This window comes from Ictidomys tridecemlineatus, chromosome 12 (assembly GCF_052094955.1).
Source record: "Ictidomys tridecemlineatus isolate mIctTri1 chromosome 12, mIctTri1.hap1, whole genome shotgun sequence".
Classification (NCBI taxonomy): Eukaryota; Metazoa; Chordata; class Mammalia; order Rodentia; family Sciuridae; genus Ictidomys; species Ictidomys tridecemlineatus.
In genome coordinates, this window is record NC_135488.1 from 76,534,267 (window position 1) to 76,554,524 (window position 20,258).

General features: G+C 35.2%; 1 non-coding gene across 1 annotated transcript; it reads right to left on the reverse strand.

Moving 5' to 3' along the window:
* Positions 1-8,717: 8,717 nt before the first annotated feature.
* On the reverse strand, positions 8,718-8,790 carry LOC120885154 (small nucleolar RNA SNORD56). Its single transcript, XR_005727659.1, has one exon. It is a non-coding gene; the product is annotated as a small nucleolar RNA SNORD56 (small nucleolar RNA).
* Between the last annotated feature and the right edge of the window lie 11,468 nt (positions 8,791-20,258).

A 20,258-nucleotide genomic window follows, 5' to 3' on the forward strand; every position in this document is an offset into this window, starting at 1 on the left:
TCTGGCACACTCAAACATGAGTCACTAACTATCTCTAGGAATCAGTTAGGCCTAGGCCAGCAAGGTGAATGCATCAGAAGTACAGAAAATGAAAAGCAAGATTGATACAGCTCAGATATGACTTCCAAAAACAAACGCAGTCCTACCAACACCTTGATTTTGGCTTTGTGATATCCAAAGCAGAGAATCCAGCATGATGTGACCAACTTCTGTTCTATGGATCTTTAAGATAACAAATGAATATTATTTTAAGATGCTATATTGGTAATAATTTGTTATAGCAGCAAAAGAAAACTAATACATATGCCAAAAAAAACATATCCTGCTTAGTGACCTATTTCTAATTAAATCTCTGTACAAGTTATATTCTGCAGAATCTTCCTCTATCTTCGATGACTATTTTTGGCAGATTTCAATTAAGATAAATATAATATAAAAATTTTAATGCTACCCACCATTAGAGCATGGAGAAAAATTAAATCAAGATGTACTTAGGAAATTAGTCTGAGTTTGTAGAGCTCAAATTCTTAAAACTTTAAAGCATTTTAATGCTGTGTGAGATGTAATGAGTGCAGATATTACAGCATAGACTATATATTCTTATTAGACAAATAGCTATGAATATATATGTATCTATTCAACCACAACTCCAGATCAAGATGATGTTGTTAATTCATGTTTTGAGCCACTCTCCACCTTCAAATAAGCACAAAGTAATGAAAGATAAAGTATAAAAGGTGAAAATTTGAAAAAGAAATGTAGCCATCTTACAAAAACATATCTCAGGATGACAACATTAACTGCCCATTCACTTAACAAACTTTTATTTAGCAACAATGTATCAGACATTGTTTTACACAAAGGATACTGCCCTGAACAGGTCCCTGTCCTTTGGGAACTTATTCCATATCAAAATACAATGCTAAGAGAAACACAAAGCAGGTGGATCAACAAGAAAAGGCAGCCAGAAACTTACATTCTTTTTTTAAAATTTGTTTTAATTAGTTATACATGACAGTAGAATGCATTTTGATACATCATACATAAGTGGAGTATAATTTCTCATTCATCTGGCTGTACATGATGTAGAGTTACACAGATCATGTAATAATTTATGCATATAGGATAATAATGTCTGATTCATTCTACTATCTACCTTCACTCTCCTCTGTTTAGTCCAAATTACCGCTATTCTCCCCATCATTGAAATGTTCCTTAGCGGCTCCAAAACTCACTGAAAGACACATGAAAGTAAATTTGAAATTTCCTGTTAAAACTGCCAAATAAGAATTGTATCTAACAATATGAAATTTTTCATGTCTTCTTAGATTGCCTCTCCATTTCGGTGATTCTATGGAGTAATGGTGTTCAAATAACCCAAAAAGTCAAAATGGAGAAGAAAATAAAATTGGTTATAAGGGAAGTGAAATACTACATTAATTGTATTATCTGGAAGAAGGGTAAAGTTTTCATTAACTTTAGGCTTAGATAAGTACATCATGCATGTTGTAATGTATAGGCAATTGCTAAAAGAATAAAACTAAAGTATGTGACTATCAAGCTAATTATTTTAATAATATAATCAAGCAACATGGAAAAAAGCAAATGAGAGGAAAAAATAAATTAAATAAATAAATAATAGAATTATATCAATAGTTATTCAATGTAAATAGACAAAATGTTCTAGTTTTAGAAACAATTTTTTTTTTTTTTTTTTTTTTTTTTTTTTTAGCAATCAGGAACTGAACCCAGGAGTATTTAACCTTTGAGCCTCATCCTTAGCCATTTTTATATTTTAATTAAAGACAGAGTCTTGCTAAATTGCTTAGGGTCTCGCTAAATTGCTAAGGCTGTCCAAGCTGCTGGGATTACAGGCATGTGCCACTGCACCAAGCTTAGAAACAATAAACTTAGATTTTAAAGATATTGAAAAGTTCAAAGTAAAAGAATGCAAAAATCATATCCTATGAAAATAATACCCAAAATAAAGCTAATGAACGTATATTCAGATTATACAAAGTCAACTTTAAGGGGAAAGTATTAGAAATAAGAATGCTTCATAGTGATCCTGATCAATTTGAATTTAAACTAGAAATTCATCGTTGTTTTAGTGTTCAAAAGTTAATTAATATACTTTACCATTTTAACAGATTAAAGAAGAAAATTATATGATCATCTCAATACAGATAAAAACACAATAAAATTTAGCATTCAATTATGTTTTAAAGAAGCCATCATTAACCCGATAAGGATTATATTAGTCAGCTTCCTGTTACTATAATAAAATACCTGAGATAATTAAATAATTAACTAATAAGAAGAAAATATTTACAGCTAACAGTTTCTGAGGTTCCAGGTCAAGATTGAGAGCCAACATTCCTTTGGGTCTATGACAAGATAGCACATTATTGCAGAAGCACATAGGAGATACCTCATCAGCTTTGCAGGCATGCCCCCAATGACTTAAGAACCCCCCCACCCCCACGGCCACAAGGTCCCAACTCCCCAAAGTTTCCACCAATAGTATAACACTGGGGACCCAGCTTTCAATTCATAGTCCTTTGAGGACATTTCATACCCAAACTACAGCAAAGATATTTTAAAAACACACAAAATATATCATGCTTAATTACTGAAAGTTTTCTACTTAAGATCAGGAACAAGACAAGGAAATCTATTATCACTGTTTCTTGTCACGGTATACTGGAGGGCTCAGCCAGAAGAAAAGAAAATTAGAGGAAAAATAATCTATCATCATTTACAGATAATGATGACTAAATACAAAATCCAAATCTATAAACTGTCAGAATGAAGAATAAGAAAGTTTAGCATAGTTACTTTATATTAAATCAAAATACAACAATGCCAGTAATAAATAGTTAGAAGTTTTAATTTTAGAAAAAAAAACTACTTACAATAGTGAAAAATTACAAACTTCTTAGGAATAGATCTAATAAGAGGTGTTCAAGTTCTTTATAAAGAAAATTATTAAAACTTCATGTAAAGACATTAAAGAAAACCTAATATAGAGGAATACTGCATTCAAGGATTAGACCATTCCATATTTATAAGATGGTATGTCTACCTAAGTTTATTTACAGATTCATATGATTTTAACAAAATCACAAGTGTTTATGGAACTTGACAAACCACTTCTAAAATGTATATAGAAATTGGAAAAAAAAAAAAAACCAGTCATGGCACTTGTATTAGTTTCCCAGGCATGCTGTGACAAAGTGTCACAAACTGGGTAGTACTGGCTTAAAACGACCCAAGTTTATTACTGTTTCAGTCAGCTCTTTCACTGCTGTGACTTAAGGACCCAACCAGAACAAATGTTTATTTGAGGGCTCGAGGTTTCAGAGGTCTTAGTCCATAGAAGGCTGGCTCCATTCCTTAGGGCTGGAGGTGAGGCAGAACATCATGGTGGAAGAGTGTGGCGGAGGGAAGCAGCTTGCATGGAGATCAAAAAGCAGAGAGAGATTCCACTTTCCAGATACAAAATATACACCCCACAGCTACGTCTCCAATGAGCAACTTCCTCCAGCCACACCCCACCTACCTTAAGTTATAACTCAGTAATCCCATCAGAGATCAATCCACTGATTAGCTTAAGGCTATCACCCAATCATTTTTCCTCCAAACTTTCTTGCATTTGTCTCACACATGAGCTCTGGTAACTACAAGTCCAATATCAAGAGATTACCAGGTTGATGCTTCCTTTGAAGTCTGCAAGGAGTCCTTCCTCACTTCTTCCTAGCTTCTGGTGATTGCCTAGAAACCTTTGGCTTTCCTTGGCTTGTAGCTGCCTAACTCCAATCTCTGCCTTCATCATCACATACATTTTCCCCATGTATCTGTCTTCACAGGATCCTCAATATATAAGGACATCATTCATAGTAGATTGGGTGCCCACCCTACACCAGTATGCCTTCATCAATTACACCTGCAAAGGCCTTCCTTCCAAGTCACACTGTGAGGTACTGAGAACTTCAACATCTTTTTGGAGAGGACATAACTCATCCCATAATAGCACTCTTGATGAGAAGAAATGAAGAGGAAAGCTTATTCTATTAGACATCAAGACATATAGTATTGTAAAGCTTCAATAATCAAGAACGTGGGGGCTGGGGATGTGCCTCAAGCGGTAGTGCGCTCGCCTGGCATGCGTGCGGCCCGGGTTCGATCCTCAGCACCACATACCAACAAAGATGTTGTGTCTGCCGAGAACTAAAAAATAAATATTAAAAAAAAATTATCTCTCTCTCTCTCTCTCCTCTCTCACTCTCTCTTTAAAAAAAAAAAAAAGAATGTGGCATAGGGACAAAGAAATAGATGACTAGAACAGAAAAGACAATTCCCACTCTCAAAACCTAACTTGTGTGACACTGGATTTATGACAGAGATGGCACTGCAGAGCAGTGGGGATGAAAAGGACCTTCCCATAAGTAGTATGGGGACAATTTAAAAAAATGAAATTAGATGCTTCCTTCATAACATACACGAAAGTAAAACCCAATGTATTTTAGGAACGAAGACAGCTTCTTCTTGACATTGGACTAAGGGAGGCTTTCCTAAACAAACACGAAAAGCACACAGGATGAAAGCAACTAATAAATTAAATTAAAAATTCAGAACTTTTACTTATAAAAGATAACATAGAGCAAAAAGTCAACCCTCAGTGAGAAGAGATATTTATAACAAATATAGCTGACATAAACTAATGTCCAGATTTTTAAAAATCCTACAAAACACAAGGAAAATGTAAATATTCCAGAGGCAAAATTAGTGAAAAGACTCAAACACTTCACTAATGACTAGTGCTGTATTTTAAAATGTTCATTATATGACAGGAAAATACATCTTAAAACCATGATGAAATACCACTCACTACTCATCCATCAAATGAGCAAAACTGTAAATGTTTCATAATATTATGAAACTATGAAAATCTGGAGCATTAGAAACTGATGTGAATGGTGAAAATTCATGCAGATTATTTAAAAATGTGTTGTATTATCTAATCAAGCCAAAGATATGTTTACCTTATGACTCTGAAATTCTACTCTCAAATCTTTGCCTTTGAGATTCACGTGGCAAAATATACATACAAAAAAAAACCCACAGAAGCAGTGTTCATCAGTACTAAAAACTGAAAACAATTCAATAATCCATCTGCATTAGAATGGATTGGCTGTGGTCTTAATAAGAATGAGAATGAACTACAAATAACAGCATGACTAATTTTTTAATAAGTCCAGTAGAAAAAAAAACACATGCAGTAATGATTCCTTCTACATAAAGGCCAAGACCAGGGAAATGCAAACCATATTATTTATGGATATATACTCAAGTGGTAAGATTATAAAGAAAAACAAAGAAACTACTTCTATACATGTCAGGATAGTGATTTTCTCTAAAGAAAGAAAAGGCATTTGGGGTTGAGAGCAAGATAAATGGGAAGACAGACAAAGGATGCTCCCTATATGTCAGTATTGTCTATATGTTGACCTGGGGGGACAGTTTGCAAGGTGTTCACTTTACAAATATTTGTTAAAACATATATATGACTTTTATACAGTTTTTGTTGTGCTATATTTCACAAAATAAAAATATTCAAAGTCCACATGGTTTGGAGGAAAATAAATACGTCAATTACTTAAGAAAGAGGCTTGTGATTCTGAAAGAAGACCCCTCTAAGAGCCATAAGTGGACATATCACTGAAGAGTTTTTTTGACCAGGGAATTATGAGCAGAGAATTTTGACCAGTTTCAGACCTGAGCTTCAGGAAAGTTAATCTGGCAGCAGCATGGAACAGTCTGAAGGCAAGAGAAATGTAAGACAGAAGACTCAAAATTGAATTACATCTTTAGAACAGGATAAGTATGAGAGCTCATAGGGAGGTAAGCTTCACACAGCTTAGCAACTGGTCAGCAGAGCCAAGAACAGGCTGAGAGAAAAATCAACTCAATCCGGGGTGACTCCTATGGCAGTTCCTATCATTAATTCAAAAAAGGGCCACATGAGGTAGGCAGATCTAATCATTTAGGTGACAAGTTCCATTTTGCACATAGTGATGTTGAGGTACCAGGAAAACGCTGAAATTTCCTGGTGATGTAGTTGTGGACCTGTTAGATAATAAATTTGAAGGGAGAAAAGGAGATATTCATTTAGTAAAGAAGACTGAACTATAAATACAGATTTGAGGACCAGCCATATACAGCAAAGAGTGAATCTCAATAGAATAAGCCTGAAATTTGATAAAAATTAGGGAAAGGGGAAAAAAAAAAGATAGCAAGATCAGATCCTTGAGGAACAACTAAAGTCAAAGAAGAATAAAGATGAGATAGAAATGGATATAGCAGGGAGGTGGTAAAACCAGGAAAATATAATGTAAAGAAGTCAAAAGAGAAAAGTTTCAGAATTTGGCCAACAACAGGTAAGACGAGCTGAAAGAAAGTTACTTTGTTCAATAACTCAACACTTTTTAGTCAACTTTTTAGTGCTTTCCTTAGATTGTTCAGGCAGAAGTCAGGCTACAACTGGTTGTGGAATTTCTGAATGCCTCTAGATTAAAGCAAAGGACTCAAACATGGTTCTTATAAGATTTTTGGTAATAAAAATGGTGAACTGAAGGAAAGGACCATGAGAGTAATAAAAACAAAAGAAAGGCAATGAGGACTTTAGACAGATAGGAAAACTACAATGAAAAACAAAATTAAAGCAACAAGTGCTTGGTCAGAAAAAAAAATGAACAATCTTCCAGAAGTTGGCAGATACAAGTGCAGGAAGTAGTCTCTGAAAGGAGGAAGAACACATCTTTTTCAGAAGCAGAAGAAGCAAGACCTTGGACATTAAGTGTGCAGCATGAAAGGAAAACTCAGAAACAAAAGCATTAATAAAAGTATTTTCACTTCTAATGCCTCATGATGGAATATAGTCATTAAAAGATTAACTCCTCAAATAAAGAATAGAGCAGATAATTGTAGGGAAAGATGCAAGGTCATCAAGGTAATAGGAAATCTATTCCTTCTGAGCAAAAGCAATTATTTCCTCACATGGTTGGCATATGGGCAAGCATCGCCATCTACCTATAGATGGTAGAAGTAGGGGTAAAATAGCTTCCAACAGGAACTTTTCAGAAAGCTCTCAAAAAAAGGTTCATCATTTCAGGGCTCATAGTAGACAGTGTTCTTGCATTTTGTTTTGTTCTGTTTTGTTTTGACTGTGGTTTGTGATGTACTATTCATGTCGCTCTCTGTCATCTGTAGTCAGTGAGTATGGTTGTGTTCAAGAGTGGACCTTGAGGGAAAAGCAAAATACTTGAGGACAGAGTAGGGAACATGAGAGTGGGTCAGTTGTGGATTGTATTGCAAAGATTCTAAAATATAAAAGAAAGCAAAACCAGGAAAGTCATCCAATTCATCCTTCTCAGTATATGCATGAGGGGTGGGAGGGATGGGAATGAGAGCAGAGAAGCTGACTTAATGAAAAGCAATGTGGGAAATATAGGGCCATCAACCTACAGTCCAGTGTACTTAATGCCATACCATATTGCCATGGAAAATCAAAGTTCTCTGTAGCCCAATTCTTAATGAGTTGTGTAATTGCATGCAGAGGAATGAAATCCTAGCATGAGCAGTGAAATAAGTACTTCCATTCTTTCAAATGTATGTTAAGGACCTTTGCTTATCTTTTCTCTGGTCTTGGCCAGATTCTGCTTAAAGGAAGAAAAAGAAGTGCATGCAGTATTTCTTTTTAAAATTCTAAAACAAATTAGAAGGGCTAAAGGGATAAATTTAGAATAAAACTTTGTAGTAAAGAATTTTATATTGGGTGAGTATTTTAAAAACTATTTACAATTGTTTTATAATTTCTAAATTTGATCAAGAGCTCATTTAGTGTGCAGTAAGTTAATCCTAGAACTATGAAAATAAATGTACTTATTTGGTCACAAAATTTATAAAGTATGGAAAAATTTTAAATCTCTTGATAACAACAAATCACATTATTAAGCTGTTTTGAAAATGAAAAGAAGCTTAAATGTAGCTTGAAGACAAGATTAAAAGGGCAAAGAAACACTTCATTTGTCTTCTACCACATTTTAATCATACCAAAGAAGAGTGAAATCTGTTAAAATGTATAAAATTGCCCAATGAGAAGCTAACCAATTTATAAAACCGAGGAAGCCATGGCAAATGTCTTTTTGTAAAGCTATAGCACTAGTTTTAAAATAATCAGTTTCTGGTTTCAGTTATCTCCTAATTTTTGCAGAGCAGAAATCTGAATATATATATGCTAGTAAAAACAATAATTAACAAGTTCCATTTTCATAAAGTTATTCATTTTAGATTTGAAAGTAAATTGTTGTCAAAAATAATTTGAAGGCAGCTGTTTCCAATTACACTTATTTTGACAACTGAAAATGAGTAAACAAACCAAAAATAGCTTTAATATTTTGATCAATATAGCTCCTTAATACTAAATAAAATAATGAAGCTTTATATGAGTATACAATTTAAGAAATACATTTGAATATTTTAAAATGATTTTCTTCAGTTCTTGGAAATTCATTTTTATAAAACTGGTATATGATAGACAAAGTATATTTTTTTAAACATAAGAATTTGAAGAAGCAATCCCTAGTTTATAAGTCAAATATTCAAATAAACTCCACATAAGCTTCATAAAAAAATTTCCACTATTTTTTTTAGCTTCACTCAGACCCAAAGGATCAACATTTAAAAAGGCAAACTACTATTGATGAAGGATTTCACCATACTTGATATTTGAAGAATAAGTCAATAAAATAATATAAATGTGACTCAGATCTTATAAAGATTTTCCATTGTATCAAACGAAGATTCCTACTCTCATTCTTTAAGACAAAACAAAACTTTATCAGAACTTCAACTTTTTTACTTTATATTTAGAAGGAAAGATTTTTTTTCTTCCAAAACAAAGACATAAATAATGAAGATGAGGTGAAATATGAGCAAGAGAATGTGTTGCCAAGCATAATACAGACTTAGAATAATATAGCAAAAACAACACAAGAATCTGGATTTTTCTTTTCTTTTTTATTTTATAATCAGTCAATTCCAGGTTTAATGAAATCCACATTCCTCCATTGACACATTTTTTAAGAAGTCAGATTTACTAATGCCCAATGTACATAATATATACTCTTTTAAAGAATATGGTTTACGAAATTGGCCAAATATACAAATTGTATAACCTAGATGCCAATCAAAATACAGAATATCATCAACATCCAAAAATGTTTCCTAGTTCCATTTTGCAAATATTCTCTTTCCCTCAAAACTAGCTCTTGCCTAAACTAAAATCTGATTCTGTTCTCCTAAGTTTTTCTCTTTCCAGATTTTCATAAATGCAATCAGTTTATGTTGTATTCTGTCTTAATTATTGCAGCTTTAGAATGACCACTGACATCAAATAGTATGAGTCATCTTATTGTTTTATTTTAAAATTATTTTGCTTTTTCTAGTTTTTTTACTTTCCAAAATAAATTTATAAATTTCTATCATAAAAAAGTGCACTTGAGAAATTAATGTAGTTTGAATGTAATCTTTAGATCAATTTAAGAGAATTTAGGTCTTTTAATTAATGAAGAGTATACCTGCTCATGAACTTAAATTGTCATTAATTTCTCTTAGCAATTTTTGATGATTTCAGCATAAAGATCTTAAACTAACTTTATTAGATTCATCACTAAGGATTTTGGGATTTTTTTATGCTATTGTAAACATTTTCAATTTCAATTTCAAACTTTTAAAATGAGTGTTTTCTTAAATTTTGCACCCTAGTTGCCTCTATTAGAAGAAAAGGTAGGCCCAAATCTCCATCATGTGGGATTAGGCCCCAACTTCCTCAATAAGACTCCTATAGCACCAGAATTAATATCAAGATTCAATAAGTGGGATGGATTCAAACTAAAAAGCTTCTTCTCAGCAAAAGAAATAATCAGTGAGGTGAACAGAGAACCTACTAATTGGGAACAAATTATTACCACATACATGTCAGATATAGCTCTAATCTCTTCATAAAGAACTCAAAAATCTTAACACACACACAAAAAACAATCAATAGATGGGCCAAGCAACTGAACAGATATTTCTCAGAAGAGGATATACAATCAATCAACAAATATATGAAAAAATTTTCAACATCTCTAGCAATTAGAGAAATGCAAATCAAAACTACTCTAAGATTTCATCTCACTCCAGTCAGAATGGCAGCTATTAAGAATACAAACAACAATAAGTGTTGGCAAGGATGTAGGGAAAAAGGTACACTCATACACTGCTGGTGGGACTGCAAATTGGTTCGGCCAATTTGGAAAGCAGTTTGGAGAATCCTTGGAAAACTGGGAACATAACCACCATTTGACCCAGCTATCCCACTCCTCCATCTATACCCAAAGGACTTACAAACAGCATTCTATAGAGACACAGCCACATCAATGCTTACAGCAGCGCAGTTCACAATAGTTAAACTGGAAACCAACCTAGATGCCCTTCAGTAGATGAATGGATAAAGAAAATGTGGTGTATATACACAAAGGAATATTGTTCAGCAATAAAAGAAAATAAAATCATGGCATTTACAGGTAAATGGATGATGCTGGAGAATATAATGCTAAATGAAATTAGCCAATCCCAAAAAAACAAATGCCAAATAATTTTTCTGATTTAAGGATGCTGATCCATAATATGCTAATGTCCACTAATTTGTCATATTAAAAGAGTTTCTTTGGGAATAAGGAATTTTCTAAAATATTTCTGGTATTAAATTATGAAATATTATATTTATGCTAATTATTGTCCAGAAAGTTAACCACTATATGTTGCTGGGAGCAGATATATATATATAAGGAAAGGTGACACTAAACTATTTTAGGTCAGTGCACATCCATCCTAATCATAGATAATAAGGTTGAAGAAAAGATTCAAAGCATTGATTTTGCCTAAAAGCAAATCTGTGGGGGTTCTGAGGGTATAGTACTTAAATAAAGTCACGTGGGACTGGCTACATTATACAAAATAGCTAGGAGAGCAGAGGGCCAAAGAGCATTTTGCTACTTCACCATTAGATCTCCTAAATACATTCCATTGCCAAAGAAAGATTCATTCATAGTATAATCGTATTGTTGAATGGCCCAGAGGAAAGCAACCTGTAATAAGATAGTAAAATTTATATTTGGATAAGGGAACTGTTTCTTCCAAATTTGTGCCCTGCTTTCTGCCTTCAAGTACTAATTCTACTTATGCCTACTTCCTTTTCTGCCTTGTCTGGCAGCCAGCGAGGCATAAAACATAGGACCAGTCAGGACCATTCCTCTTTAACATGAAACAATCAGGCCCAGGGCAGGAGGGAGCCAAGAGCAACCACCTTTGTGTATTTCTAAAATGAAAAGCCATGACTTCCCTTACATAAAAAGTGTCAAGCCATGTCATGAACTAACATGAAGATCAAACCAGATGATTTGCCTGTTAAAAGATTACCCTATTTTTCCTAAGGGGAAAATTTTTTAAAAAGCACCCTACTTAGTTTAATAACTATAATCTAATTTTTACCTTGAAAAAAAAAACAAGTAAATATTTCACACCAAAAAAAAAATCATAATTTACTTGAATGGAAGGGAAGGGAGGAATAGGAAAGGAAAAGAAAAATTAATCGGAGTTTGTATGATGCATAAGTAATTTGAACTCTGGATGTGTTCATGGATCTTTATCATTAGTAATAGTTCTGCTATCTGGGAAAGATCAGATGAAGCTGGGGTTGAAAACAACTCAGGACTGACCAGAGATTTAAGCACTAATTTCAACACGGGTGGGGGATAGGATTCACAAATACTGGAAAGCTTTGCTTTCCTCACCCTGTGTCCTGGAACCGCCAGATCCGAAGTTGGCAACTCTAGATTAAACATCATGACAGCTGGGATGAGGAAACTCTTCACAGAAGGGCCACCCCAAAACTCAGGAATGAATAAATGCTAGCGGAATAAACACAAGGAAATCCCTCAGGAAAAAAACGTATCTGGCCACTGGGTGGATAATCAGCTTTGTTTCATACTTGATGCATGCCGGAATTTTTTTTTTCCTTTAAGATATTTTTCCCTGTTCACAAAGTTGTCTGTTTTTATGAATTCACCCAACTGTCACAGAAACTTACATTGTAAGGATATATTCGTCCTAAGGCCTTCTTTTGAGAGGGGGAAAACAAGCCTAATCCCCTGATCTAGGCTTAAAAAACATTGCCTAATAAGAGTCACTTCGTAGTATGAAAGAAATAGTGAATAATTTCTTCTCTTTAAAAGCAGGATTTTTTCCCTGCAATATCACCCTGAAGGGCATGTAAGATCATTGTTAAGCCCTGGGATGTCCCTTGGAGGAAGCACAACAGCCACCCTCCCACCACTTCTGTGTGCCTTAGTCTACTTAACTCCTTCCTCTTGATTCCTCAACATCTGAAGTCCCAACATCTTTTCCCCCAACATTATGGCTTTTTTAACTATGTAAAAACTATTTCTCCACAAAAATTGTGCACTAACTTTGACCCCAAATGTTTACACCTTGGGCTGCACATTTATTGACCCCTTTCCCACCTTCTCATGACCTCATACAATCTTCATGTGGTATGAAAACTGAGGGAATTTTAAAAACCATAGCAAAGTGGGGACCTAATCCATGAATAGGTGGTCAGAAGACCCTGGAAAATAATATCTCATCAGACAAGGATCAAAATCAAGTACAGAAAAAGGGTCCAAACAGGCAACAAAACATCCTTAACTGAGTCATTTAACCTTAAAAAAGCAGTCCAGAAAAAGCAAAGCTTTTATATATAATTTGTACCTTTCTCTCCCAAAATAATGTTGAAACAAGGGCCCAAATCAAGGGCAGAAAAGAGAATTCAATAAGCAGCAAAAATATCAGCCCCTAACAAATGTTTACTCCTCACACTTCAGATAGAGCCCTAATATCCAGAGTATACAAAGAACTCAAACAATTAAACAATAAAAAAACAAATAACCCAATCAACAAATGGGCCAAAGACCTGAAAAGACACTTCTCAGAGGAGGACATACAATCAATCAAGAAGTACAAGAAAAAATGCTCACCATCTCTAGCAGTCAGAGAAATGCAAATCAAAACCACCCTAAGATACCATCTCACTCCAGTAAGATTGGCAGCCATTAGGAAGTCAAACAACAACAAGTGCTGGCAAGGATGTGGGGAAAAGGGTACTCTTGTACATTGCTGGTGGGACTGCCAATTGGTGTGGCCAATATGGAAAGCAGTATGGAGATTCCTGGGAAAGCTGGGAATGGAACCACCATTTGACCCAGTTATTGCCCTTCTCGGACTATTCCCTGAAGACCTTAAAAGAGCGTACTACAGGGATACTGCCACATCGATGTTCATAGCAGCATAATTCACAATAGCTAGACTGTGGAACCAACCCCGATGCCCCTCAATAGATGAATGGATAAAAAAAAAAATGTGGCATTTATGCACAATGGAATACTATGCAGCACTAAAAAATGACAAAATCATGAAATTTGCAGGGCATTAGAGCAGATTATGCTAAGTGAAGCTAGCCAATCCCTAAAAAACAAATGTCAAATGTCTTCTTTGATATAATAAGAGCAACCAAGAACAGAGCAGGGAGGAAGAGCAGGAGGAAAAGATTAACATTAAATAGAGTCATTAGGTGGAAGGGAAAGGGAGAGAAAAGGGAAATTGCATGGAAATGGAAGGAGACCCTCATTGTTATACAAAATTACATATAAGAGGTTGTGAGGGGAATGGGAAAAAAATAAGGAGAGAAATGAATTACAGTAGATGGGATAGAGAGAGAAGATGGGAGGGGAGGGGAGGGGGGATAGTAGAGGATAGGAAAGGTAGCAGAATACAACAGTTACTAATAGGACATTATGTGAAAATGTGGATGTGTAACCAATGTGATTCTGCAATCTGTAATGTTTTGAATAACCAATAAAAAAAAATTTTAAAAAATCAGCCCCTTAGCTGAGATTTTTAACATTACAGAGTAATCAAGAAAAACAAACTTTTATATATAGGTTGTGCTTTCCCCACATTGAACAATGAATCTTCTAAATAAATACAGGAGAAAATACTGGATGTATTGAATTTAAGTTGTCATATGGGTGGGTATGTTTCTTCTTTGTACTAAGGAAGAAACAAGAGTTCAAGCACAATAGATGGCATTTGGGTTAAACTTTTTTAAAATTAACTTTAAGGGAACAAATCATTGGTATATGGCACCAAAAGATCTCCACTGGAAACTCTGAAGAACCTAAGCTAGTTATTGGACAGGGCTTCCTGGAAAAACTAGGTGAGGGTTTCTTTAAGCCAGGGAAAGGCTATGTAAAGTACCTGAGCACTACTTGGCAGTTAGGCATATTCTGGATGTGAATTCTGCTTCACCATATCAGCAATCTCAGGCAAGTTCACCTCTCTAAGCCCCAATTTCTCAGCTCTAAAAATGGAGGTAACACTGACCTCCTCCACAAGGTTATTATGAGAAGTAAATGAAATATTGTATCTAATTTCTGGCACATGAAAAGCAAGAAATAGTAATAATAGCTAATGATAACTACACTATATCTAGTGATTACTAAGTACGAGGCACAATTTATGGGTATTCTTAATCTTCACAGCAATCCTATGAATTTAACATGCTATTAGTAGACATATTTCACAGATGAGGAAACGGAAGTGAAGTAATTTGCCTGTGCCCTATAGGTTAGGAAGAAGAGATAGGAGTCAAAACAACATATTCTCACTCATCATAAAAATTATAGCTACTCTGGTACAACTACTACTATTCATTACTCATTAATACACCCCAAGTACCTAGCCCAGGCCTAGCTTAGTAGGCATTCCACAAACATTTCTTTTTTTTCTTTTTTTGTAATTATACATGGACAGAATGCCTTAATTTAATTTTTTTTTTATTTTCATATAGTGCTAAGGATAGAACCCAGTGCCTCGCATGCGTTAAGCAAGCACTCTGCCACTGAGTTCAGCCCCCATAAATACTCCTTGGATTTAATTTAATCCCTCAACATTTCTTACCAGAAAATCAAGCAGTGAACAGTCCAGTCAACCAAATAAATTGTATTAATGCTCACAATACCAAAAAGCATGATTTTCTTTTTGATTAGATTTGTTCTTATTAATTTGTGTGAACTGAATGGGAATTTGGGTAGACAGTGTACACTGTGATATTCATGGGTATCAAAGAAAACTACAGACCAATGTCATTTATGAATATAGATAGAAAAAGCCACCACAAAATTTTAGCAAATCAAAGCCAGCAACATATAAAAAGCATTAGACACTGTGACCAAGGAGGATTTATCCCAGGATTGCAATGTTGTTTAACAGCTGAAAAATCAATGTGATAATCATGAATGGTCTCCAAGATATGACATATACCATTTTGTCATTTTACTAAGAAGCAAATTTGAACCACACAATTGGAGACTGGTATATGAGAGCCAATCATAAAAATGAGACCCGTGTTTGCACCAGAAAAGAGCCCAATGAGAAGGCAGATTTGTCCTTCATATGGATCATTCATTATCTTTGTAGCAAATCCAAAATTGGCAAAAGCTGAGCATGGCAGCACATGCCTGTAATCTCAGTTACTCAGGAGGCTGAGGCAGAAAGATTATGAGTTCAAGACCAGCCTGGGAACATAGAGACCCATTTCAAAAAAAAAAAAAAGTCAGCAGAAAGTTCTAGTGCAAACTTTAGAAATCCTATTCATATTTATCTCATAATCTTTCTAAGTTGTGATATAGTCATGATTTCCTGTTTAATTATCTTCAAAAACGTTTTTAAGAGCTATTACAACATTTTTGCATTTTCCAAAACAGTACAAGTAATCAGATATCAAACCTACCATAATAAAAGGAATTCCAATGTGTGGGCAGAAAATATTAAAATGTTTTGCATTGTAACATTAACTTAACCACATTACAGAGTAAATATTATGTTCTTTTAACATCATAAGAGTAAACTAATGGCTCAGAAGCAACATGTGTGATCTGACTAAATTAGTGTTACTATGGAAATGTGAAATTTTCAATTTCCTGACCCTTAAGGTTGATTTCAACACTGCAATGTGCAGAGTTTTCCATTTTGCCACTATGACTATTACAACAGAAATGCATGTTGCAAATCAAAGTTATTAAGGAGTCTAAAAACCAAGAAATGAAAGTAGGAAAAACTATATTCTTCTCTTAAAAATTTCAGTCATATGTCATCTATGGTTCATTCCATAACCCAAGTCCTCATCTGGCTTGTCTTTATTTTTCCCAACTGTTTGCTGGCAGATTCACAAACTCAAAATAAATAGAATTTTTCCACTATCTAATTCTGAATTTGGCAGGGAACCTCAATGATGAATCTATTCCTACCTCAAAAAATGTTTTCTTTTATACATTTTACCCACCCATACTCAATTCTGTAGACTAGAGAAATAACACAACTTTATTGATGGGAGGTATTTCCATCATGTTTCTCAGGAATAAGTCAAGTGCAAATTAAGTCTTAATATCTGAAATTTCAAAGAGAAATAACGTTTTTCTACCATGTTGCATCCTGGATTCCTTCCAGACCATCCAAGGAGAAATACCAAAGCTTTATCACTATGAGAGGAGGTTCCTTCATATACTGAATTAGCAACTCCTCCCACCCCCGACAACAGCAGATGGTACTCTATAGACTCACAACTTTTCTTACCCCACAACCTGGTTCTCTTTTAAAGTACTAATACTTCACAGTTCACACAAACTTTGAATCAGCTAACTTGCATAAAACTTATCATAATAAAACAATTTAAGCAATCTTTGCTTTATTATTTCCTTTACTGCACACAGGAAAATGAAGCGTTATTGTTATCCAAAAATGCTTTCCCTAGTAATTCCTTTCTTACTTTTGCTACTTAAACTTAGTCCCAGTTACTCTCTACCTACAAAGTTCACCTTTTATGACAAACGTTTTCTAAAGAGTCTTAAAAAGCTTACTCATTCTAGTTTGGAATTAATGCCAGGGAAGTGCTACAACATGAACCACCCTGTTTGTTCCCTGTAGATGCCTAGAAACAACTTATAACAATTTCTATTGGGGAAGACAGAGGCCTGAGTTATACATGGACTTTTACTGTGGAATCTGTTAGCATTGCTTGTTCAAGCATCACTTTCAGTTTATGTGAGGAAACTTGTCCCCAGGATATTCTTTTAAGGGGATTTATGGATTTTATACTGCATAGTGCTTCCAAATTAAGTTTTCCAGAGAAATTTCGATCATGTCACTACCCTACTCAAAAAAAAAAAAAAAAAAAAAAACTTCGATGATTTTCTTTCTCCATTGCCTACAGGCTAAAGTTCCAAAGGCTCTCCCAATCTGGCAGCAATTAATGGCTGCCATCTCACTTTCTGTCCTCTCTACCCAGATTCTCTCTCTTACAGAGAAATCTGTTCCATCCTATCCAGCAGGGGATATCCTACCCAGAGCGGGGAATATCCTATCCAGGAGGATATGGTATTTGCTGTGGACCAGGAAAAACTGTATAGTATACCAGTCTCTTTTTCCAGCGGGAGTTTTATTGATGGACTCGTTAAAAATCACTAGACTGGGGGCTGGGGATGTGGCTCAAGCGGTAGCGCGCTCGCCTGGCATGCTTGCGGGCCCAGGTTCGATCCTCAGCACCACATACAAACAAAGATGTCGTGTCCGCCGAAAACTAAAAAATAAATTTAAAAAAAAATCACTAGACTGTAAAAAGTTGAACCCAAACCTAATGGGGAGGAATAGACAATATCCACCGGACTTGAGCTTGAATTCAATTTTGAATTATCTCCCTTTACAGAGGAGTTACAACTGCCAGAAAGGTATTTGGGTAGCTGGGTATATATTCACAGACATTGCATAGTCTAAGATAGACTGTAGAGGGCTCAACATATTATCCACCCCCTTCTGTAGATCAATTATGCTGTTTAAGTAGCAGTAATACACATCTCTAGCTCTAGGTATATTCTAAGTTGTCCAGGCAGTCATTGTTAGCCTATCCCCCTTCCAACAGATATTGGCTCATAACCAAGACCTAAGTGATTCAGGATCTGCTATACTCCAAGTCACTGTGGTTTAAGGGTCACATAATCTCAGAGAAAATCTGGGATCTTTTGTTCAATGGTGAAAAGAAGCTCCTTCTTTTTATAAGCAAGGAATCACATAGGCCAGGTGTGGTAGCCCTACCTCCAAAATGCCCCCAATGATTCCAGCCCCTGATGTTTATACCTTTGAATAATTCCCTCTTTACAAAGTACCAGCAGTGGCAGAATTGGTCCATATGATCAACAAAATAGGGCAGAAGTGATCATATGTCACTTTCTGAGATTACATTATAACATATTAAGCTCCCTTGCTCCTTTTCTTTCTCATCATTTGCTCTAGGAGAACCCAGCAGTCATGTCACAAGAAACTATACAGAGTCTCTGGTTTAATCCCTAGATCCTTGATCCATTTTGAGTTCACTTTTGTGGATGGTGAGAGATAGGCATTCAATTTCATTTTGTTGCATATGGATTTCCGTTTTCCCAGCACCATTTGTTGAAGAAAAAGTAGGCCCTCATCTCCATCACATGAGGCTAGGCCCCAACTTCCTTAAGAAGACACCTATAGCACAAGAATTAAAACCAAGAATCAACAAATGGGATGGATTCAAACTAAAAAGTTTTTCCTCAGCAAAAGAAATAATATGTGAGGTGAATAGGGAGCCTACATCCTGGGAACAAATTTTTACCCCTCATACATCAGATAGAGCTCTAATCTCTAGGGTATATAAAGAGCTCAACAAGATAAGCAACAAAAAAAATAAATGATCAATCAATAAATGGGCCAAGGACCTGAACAGACACTTCTCAGAAGAGGATATATAATCAATCAACAAATATACGAAAAAATGATCATCATCTCTAGCAATCAGAGAAATGCAAATTAAAACTACTCTAAGATACCATCTCACTCCAGTAAGAGTGGCAGCCATTATGAAGACAAACAACAACAAGTGCTGGTGAGGATTGGGGGGGAAAGGTACATCCATACACTGCTGGTGGGACTGCAAATTGGTGCAGCCAATTTGGAAAGCAGTATGGAGATTCCTTGGAAAACTGGAATGATATCACCATTTGACCCAGCTATTCCTCTTCTTGGACTATACCCAAAGGACCTAAAAACAGCATATTACAGAGACACAGTCACATCAATGTTTACAGGAACACATTTCACAATATAAACTGTGGAGCCAACCTAGATGTCCTTCAGTGGATGAATGGATAAAAAAAAATATGGCATTTATACACAATGGAATATTACTCAGCAATAAAAAGAATAAGATCATGGCATTTGCAGGGAAATGGATAGTATTAGAGAAGATTATGCTAAGTGAAGTTAGCCAATTCCAAAAAACAAATGCCAAATATCTTCTTTGATATAAGGGGGTGATTCAAAATTGGATTGGGAGGGAGAGCAAGGGAAGAAGATTACCTCTAGTTAGGGAATAGGGGTGGGAGGAAAAGGAAGGGAGAAGGGGAATAGCATGGATGGTGAAAGGAGAGTAAAAGTAAAGAGAGGGCTCTGAGGACCACAGAAAAATCAGAGCTATAACCTTAACTGATCTACTCCTGCCCACTCTGCCTGTAGTCCTTTTCAGTTACCCGAACCAATAAATCCCCTTTCTTTTTTATTTTTTAAAGATTTTTTAAGATTACTTGCAAAGAAACGTGGGATGATGCAGAATTTGTTTCAGGGGATCCAATGCCCCTACATGCAACTTCCAAACTGTCCAGATCTCTTCCTGTTTACTCATGTAGCAGCTCTTTATTTTCTGCCCACTTACCCATCTTTGATGGCATCATTTAAGCCTTGTCTTTTCTGACTTGCAACCAGTGCAAGAAGATCTCTATGTTATCGAAATTCATACAATACTTGTGTATTGCTTCCAATTCATTTGGCACTTATCCCTGCCCTGTCTCTAGTGAGTATATGTCTATCTAGATTGTATCTTTCTTGAAGGTAGGGGCCTTTCTACATACTCTAATTCTTACGGTAGTTATCAGAAAAGGCACTCATTAAATATTGCTTGTTTGATTAAATCTATCAGTCTGTCCATCAAGACTTGTTATGAAAAAGTGAAATTGTCT